This window comes from Sus scrofa, chromosome 8, assembly GCF_054392235.1.
Source record: "Sus scrofa isolate SSC_HxYL_T2T_F1_AM1 chromosome 8, Sscrofa_HxYL_maternal_Yorkshire_Landrace_v2.0, whole genome shotgun sequence".
Taxonomy (NCBI): Eukaryota; Metazoa; Chordata; class Mammalia; order Artiodactyla; family Suidae; genus Sus; species Sus scrofa.
This window is the reverse complement of record NC_139390.1, coordinates 56192620-56200000: the sequence shown is the minus strand read 5'-3', so window position 1 is coordinate 56200000 and position 7381 is coordinate 56192620.

Sequence of the window (7381 nt, the reverse complement as noted above, 5' to 3'; positions counted from 1 at the left end):
GCGAGTGCGGGAAGAACCGACGGGCGGCTCGCAGCGGGGGAGGCAGGGGCAGAGGCCGCCGGGGGACGGGGCGCATCCCCCTCCTCCACTTCCCCTTCCAAGGGGAGGGGCACCACGCGCCCACGCAGCACACAGCCCGGCGCTGGACGCCAAAACCCGGCCCGGCCCGGCGTGACCCTCCCCCAACTCGGAGGGGGGAGGCACAGGCCGCATTAGGCAAAAGAGCAGCGCTTGGCCCCCACCGCGGGGGCCAGCGCACCCCTCGCGCGAGGGCGGCTCTTGCCCACACGCTGTGGCAAGTAGCGCCGGCAGCTACTGCCCTGCAGACTTCAGGAGGGGCGGCGGCTGGGGGGTCCAGGTACCCCAAGGCCCCCCTCTCAGATCGCTAGAGAAGGCTTTCTCACCGAGGGCGCGTCGTGCCCCACACACCATCGCTCGCCCCTTCGGGGACCCACGGGAGTGGGAACACTCCCAAAAAGTGGGAAGTCAGAAGGGGGGGGGGTCTGCGGTATGGGTAAAGCACACAGCCCATGTGAGCGTCCACGGTCAGAGCCGGGAGGGCAAGAGTCTGTGCTGCCACCAGGCTTGCCTTTCAGACTTTTCCACGTGGGTGGAGGGATGCCACGTCCGGAAAGCCAGACGGGGACCCCCCCTTCACATCTCCCGGCCCACCGCGGTCGCTCTCACGACCACATGCAGCCTTCCCGGTCAAGGGAGAAGCATGGGGCGTGCCACTCAAGGGCCAAGGGCTGCCCTCACTGGCACACAGTGAGGGAGACCCATGACAAGGGGTCCACCTGAGCCCCTCCCGGGGAGGGGACACAAGCTTCCCCTGCCTTACCGTCTCGACCCCCTCCCCTGAGCTTTAGGAAGCTGCTCGTGGGGCACGCCACCACCACAGTGGGGACCCGAGGGGACTCACCGCTGGGAGAGGAAAACGACACCACCGCTCGGCCTCGGGCATCTGACAGGCAACCCGGAGTACTCCAGGGGCACCACAGAGGACCAGGGGAGGCACGCTCACGCACCCGCAGGGATGCGAAGCATGGCAGCGAGGGAGGCCTCCCCCCACTTTGGGGAGGGACCGCTCGCAAGGCACACGCCAAGGAGGCAAAGCGAGAATGCCTGCTGCGTCCCAAAGGACCCAGGCCCCCCCCCCCGACTGACACCCGAAGGCAGCAGGGCGGGAGACCAGAGGTCAGGCTGGAGGCCGCACCCCTGCCTTCCCCCACACCACCCGCAGGTGGGGGAGGAGCAGCGAGGGGCCCGCGACAGAATGAGAGGCGCGGCCCAACTCACCATGAGCGGCCGTCCCTCACCTGGCGCGGCTTAAGCCCAAGCCCAGGAGAGCGCCACATCACCACATCGATCAGTCCTGGCAGAGCCAGGGAAGAGCCCAGAAGAGGGGAGGGAGGGAGGGAGGGAGGGAGGGCCAGCAAAGACAATCACCACGGGGGCCTGCTTCAGCTTCACCGGCCCCCCCTCCTCCTCCTCCTCCTCCTCCTCCCCTTCCTCTCTCAGGGGAGAGACAGCGGCTGACAACCCCGGGAGGGAGAATGCCTGACACGTGGCACGGAGCCAACAGGGTGGGGTTGTTCCAGCCGAGCCGCCGGGTGCCCGCAGCAGGGAGGCACACAGGGTAGAAGACCCCACAGGGCCACGCGCCCTGCCGCCCTCGGGTCAGCCAAAGACCGGAGGGGACACCGCAGCATGGGCCAGCTGGATGCACAAGCGAGAGCCGGCGCACAGGCCCAGGCGAGCGGCCCCCACGCGGGGTGCAAAGGGCAGGGTCAGGCCTTGGACAGCAGCCGAAAGCCCAAAGCCCCCCACGTGCATCCAGAGGCCCAAGGTCTCCAGCGACAGGCGCTGAAGAGGATCGTGTCAGCATCTACCTGGTGACAGAAAAGGCCTATTTCGGCCGCGAAAAATGTCCATGCCCAGCAGCGGGGCCCACCCACAGGACGTGGGGGTATCCCCGGAACCCCCATCCGGACACTTGTCCCCCAGCCCTGCCCTAGAGTCGCCAGACCCAGCGCTCTCAGGGCCATCTGGTCGACCCGGGGAGCGTGACCGCAAGGAAGGGACAGGGACAGGAAGGAGGTGGAGCCGGCCGGCCAGCCGGGGAAGCCCTTCCCGGCTTGCCCACGCGGGCAGGTATCGGTCTGTCCGGAGCTCCAGACGGGGACTTGGCTCCCCCAAAATCCAGGACACACCATCCAGCTCAGGCCGGTCCCCACCTCCCGACAGATCGACCGACCGACAGGGAAACACTCCGAGGGCGGGGGGGCGGGGGGGGGGGGAATGAGAGCGTGGGAAACGAAGTCTTGTCCAACGACCGGGACCCTACATGGGCACGCCTCAGGCCCAGGTGCACCCTTCCCGGCCACACCCGGGAGCAGGGGGCCGGCGGGGTACCATCCACCATCTCCGGATCCATCAGGACTTGGAAAAAAAATGTTTCCACGGAGGCGCCTCCGACGAACGGACCCCGCGAAGGAAGGCGCCGGGGCCCGAGCCACCCTTTCCGCTCCACCCCTCACGGCTTGTGCCGGTCTAGACCTCGTCAGTACGACTCCGCACGGGCCGGCGGTAGCCATCAGTCGGGGGGCAGGGGGGGAGGGACCCATGCCGGCATGACGACCGGGAAACAAGCGTGCCGGCCACCGAGCCTGTCGCGCCCTCCAACGCCCTCACAGCGCACAGCCCGGGCCGCTCCTCACTTCGGGGATGAGAGGCTGGAGGGACGGCGGGCGGGAGTCATTCACGCTCCAAAGGGCGACCCGGGACAAGGCCAGGCCACCCGAGCACAGGCAGTCCCGGGCGCCGCACACCCTCTCCCCTCGCTAGGGAGGCGGCCCGGCCCAGGCCTGGTCGGTCCCCGGGGCCGGAGCGGCAAGAGCGGATGCTGGTCGACCCGGCCAGGCGGCCCCAGAACCTGCCTGGGGAGCGCGGTGACAGTCACTCCCTCACAGGCCTGCACGCCCAATCTCCGGTGAGAGAGGGACACTCCCAGGCCTCTGAGCCACCGGAGCTGTCGCCGCCAGTGTCGCCAGCCTCCCGGAACTCTGACTCAGGCCGGATGGCTGAGTCACATCCCTCGCGAAGGTCCCCAAAGCTGCAGAGGGAAGGGACGATATAAAAGCGGACACTAGATGGCACGCGACAACCGCCACCAACGTCACCAGGACAGATCCGGAAGGCCGGCCGGCCGGCGGCGACACAACGACACAGCGCCGGCCACCCAAATGCCCGAGCTCTTCCCGGGGCCGAGGCGCCAGGCGTCCTGCACGACCGCGAGGCTTCCACTACGGAGCTGCCTCCTGGCAAGGCACTGCGTGGCGTGATGGCAGCAGATGGAAAGAGGGGGGCGGCGGCGGCGGCGGCGGCGGCGGCGGGGAAGGAGCTGGGAAGAGGTTCTCGCTGTTGCCTAGAAGGAGCCGCGCTCGCTCCCCCAAGCATGTCCCTTCCTGGGCTTGGGAATTCCAGAGAGAAGCCGGCGCGGTGAGGGTGGCACTAGCGAGAGAGATCTCAGGTTCCCCTCCACCTTCTCTTCTCTCCCCCACCCCCACCCCACCTCCCTGCACGGAGCTGGAGGAGGGAGGGAGAGAGGGAGGGCGGGAGGGTAGGCGGGGACTGGCAAAAACGAAACCCGGCAAGCTCTCGGAGAACGACAACGCAGGAGTCGGTATACCTGCCACCCTTACCGACGGAGACGGTCTGTCAAAAGCAGACAAGCAAAGCCCAGAAGCTTAGGAAGGGAGAGAAGGATACAGTCGATCCTAGGAAAGTGGAAATGAAAATCTCTCTCTGCATAGACTGAGACAAAGTCCAAAGAGAACAAATGGCTGCCTGGGGCAAATGCTCTGGTGGTCAGGTCATAGAAACATGGATTTCAGCATGACTGACCAACCACAACGGAGGGAAAGTACAACGCAACACTATGAGTGTGTGTGTATGTGTGGGGGGGTGAACTGAAATCTCATCCAAAACAAAACAAAACAAAACAAAAAAAGGAAAACAACCCCCCCCCCAAAAAAAACCCAAAAAACAACAACAGATGAAGAAGAAGAAGGAAGCCCACGACCAACAGGGTCAAGGCTCCTGCTTTCTCACCGCGGTGGCTCTGGTTGCCCCTGTGTGGTGCAGGTTCCATCTCTGGCTCAGGAAAAACTTCCACTTGCTGCCCGTGTGTGTGGCCAAAAAGTAAAACATAAAGCTGAAACAGGAGGGAGAGGGGGTGGAGAAAACCCGAAACAAACAATAAACTTTGCAAGTCTCAGGATTGCCATCCTGGGGTAGTGGAAACAAATCCGACCAGGAACCATGAGGTTGCAGGTTTGATCCCTGGCTCACTTGTTGGGTTAAGGATCTGGCATTGCCGTGAGCTGTGGTGTCTGTCACAGACGCGGCTCGGATCCCGCGTGGCTGTGCCTGTGGTGTAGGCCGGCAGGTAAGGCTCCGAACTGACCCCTAGCCTGGGAACCTCCATGTGCTGCGGGTGTGGCTCCCCCCCAAAAAAAAACCAGAAAGAGAGAGAGAGAGAGAGAGAGAGAGAAGGAAAGAAAGAAAGAAAGAAAGAAAAGAGAAAGAAAGAGAGAGAGAGAGAGAGAGAGAGAGAAAGAAAGAGAAAGAAAGAAAGGAAGGAAAGAGAAAGATAGAGAGAGAGAGAGAGAGAGAGAAAGAAAGAAAGAAAGAAAGAAAGAAAGAAAGAAAGAAAGAAAGAAAGAAAGAAAAAGAAAGGAGAAAGAAAGGAAGGAAAGAGAAAGAAAGAAAGAAAAGAAAAAGAAAGAGAGAGAGAGAAAAGAAAGAAAGGAAGAAAGGAAGGAAGGAAAGAAAAAGAAGGAAAAAGAAATCCATCTCGGAGTTCCCGCTGTGCCTAGGTCACAGCTGAGCCTCAAGTTCGATCCCTGGCACAGGAAAGGCAGTGCAGCAGGAAAAAAAAAAAAAAAAAAAGAACAACTCCATCTTGCTGGTTGGGCAGGGGAGATGCAATTGCCGGATGACATTCCACAACTCTGCCAAACTGGCAAAACCACGACGCACTTAGTACAGGAGTCATTGAAGACATGGATGTGAAAGCATCTTCTTGCTATCGATTCATTTCCCACAATCCCAGGAAGAGCCATTGGAACAGGGCTCCCATTCTTGGCACGATATCTTTTCTATGTGTGGGTGGACGCATCTTTTCTCATGGTTGTTTTCCTTTTGACCAAATTTAACTTCAGCCTCCACCATGTCATCTTTTGGGCTCTCAAGCCTGCCATGAGAATATGGTCACCAAAGTCCTCGCCCAGAGGCACCTTTGCCCACCACCAGTGCCGCCGTCTCCCCCCACCTCCTCCTCCTCCTCCTCCTCCTCCTCCTCCTCCTCCTCCTCCTCCTCCTCCTCCTCCTCCTCCTCCTCCTCCTCCTCCAACCCCCGCCAAGCACCCCCCCCCCCCACCCCGCTTTGTATTGTTCAGCTGTCTTGCACTGGTCTCTCACACGGTGGCGGTGTGGTCCTATGCATGATTCCCAACCACATTCAAGTGGACTTCCGGGATCATCATTTTCTGTTTCCTAACTGCACTTTCGTCGTTCTTAGGAGGTTTGCTTCCCTTCCCCCCCCACCCCCCCCCCACCCCGCGCGCGCGCACGCTTGGTGTTGAATCGGAGCTGCATCTGCTAGCCTGAGCCACAGCCACAGCAACGGCGGGATCCGAGCCACATCTGAGACCTTATGCCACAGCTCGCGGAAAAATGCCAGATCCTTAAACCCCTGAGCGAGGTCAGGGATCAAACCTGCCACCTCGTGATTCCTAGTCCGATTCGTTTCCGCCGCGCCATGACAGGAATTCCTTCCTGTGTTCTTTTGGGTCATGGTTGTTTCCAGCTCCACAGAATTCCTCCCCGTGCTCATGTGACATCTGGGATGTGGCGGGTTGGGGGGGGGGGGGCAAGGTTTCGTTCCCCTACAGTCATGCCTTGAAAAAAGTCGTGTACAACGTTTCACATTCCAGATCCAGAAGCTGAATCCGCAGCCGGTTCCATCTCATGAAACCGATCTCCCAGCCCAGGAAAACCAAAGGTCGTGGTTGGAGCCCGTGATAAACCCCAGGTCTGAGTCCCGAGCACTGCTGCTCAGGGAAGATTTCGAGGTGTCAGGGTCCAAGGATCCTCCTGGGCACTTGGAAATGTCTCCGATGTGTGCAGGCAGGCATGAGGATGAGAAGGGGCTAAAGAGGGGCAGAGGGTGGTGATCTCTTGTCGGTGGATGTCAAGGGTTGGCGCTTCCTTTTGTGGATCTCCCGGAAAAGTCAAATGTGGGAGAAAAACTGGACCCGTGAGTTCGAGGAGAGGGATGGCCAGAGAAAACCAGAAGAATTCCATCTGCCGACCATTGGGTAGGTAGGAGGGCAAAAACCGAAACCTCGAGCATGACATGAACAGAACCACATGCTTCTAGCCACCCATAAACCCCGTAAGATAAGATCGTTTCTGCTGAGATACCCTCTCCCTCCCCCCACCCACCCAGGGCGAAGGATCCCTGGGTGGTGGCAGAGGGGCGGCAGCAGTCAGTGGCAGTGGCGGCGGGCATGGAACTTCCACAGGCCCTGGGGACACACCCCCCGCCCCCAGAAACCCCTAGAAGCTTGGAATTCTGATGTCTGTGGTGTGATGACCATAAACACTGGCTTTTGTGCCATGTCTGCTAGAAGATATGGTTTCCATGACAAATAAAGTGATTTTTAGCAAGTTTTTCTCCACTTGAGATGTATTGAAAATACGTCTTCATTCAGGGGGAGGTAGGTGTAGGTGACAGACGTGGCCGCTCAGCTCAGATCGGGTGATCTGGCAGGGCATAGCTCTGGCTGAGGTGCAGGCCAGCAGCTACAGCTCCGATTCTTCGACCCCTAGCCCAGGGAACTTCCATATCCCAAGGGTGCACTCCTAAAAAACAAAAAACAAAATGAACAACACACAAAGAGGGAGCATCTCATCGATGGCAGACCAAATTCCAATGTATATGTATACGTGTACATAGGTATGTACGTATGGATGTGTGTGTGTATGTGTATATTATCGAGAGAGAGAGAGAGAGAGAGAGAGAGAGAGAGAGAGAGAGAGAGGATTTTTTAGAGCCATAACTGTGGCATACGGAAGTTCCCAAACCAGGGTTCGAACCGGCATACATGGATACTAGTCGGGTTTGTTACCACTGAGCCACAACAGGAACTCCCCACATTCCAATATTTAATGAGAAAATACATTTTTGATGCTTTAGGCAACCCTGCAAACACCCTTATTTAAGTGACTGGACTTAACAAAAAGGAATCCCTAGCACCTAGTAACAGAACAAAGATAAAGAAACACAAGGCAGGAATTCCCGTTGTGGCTCGGT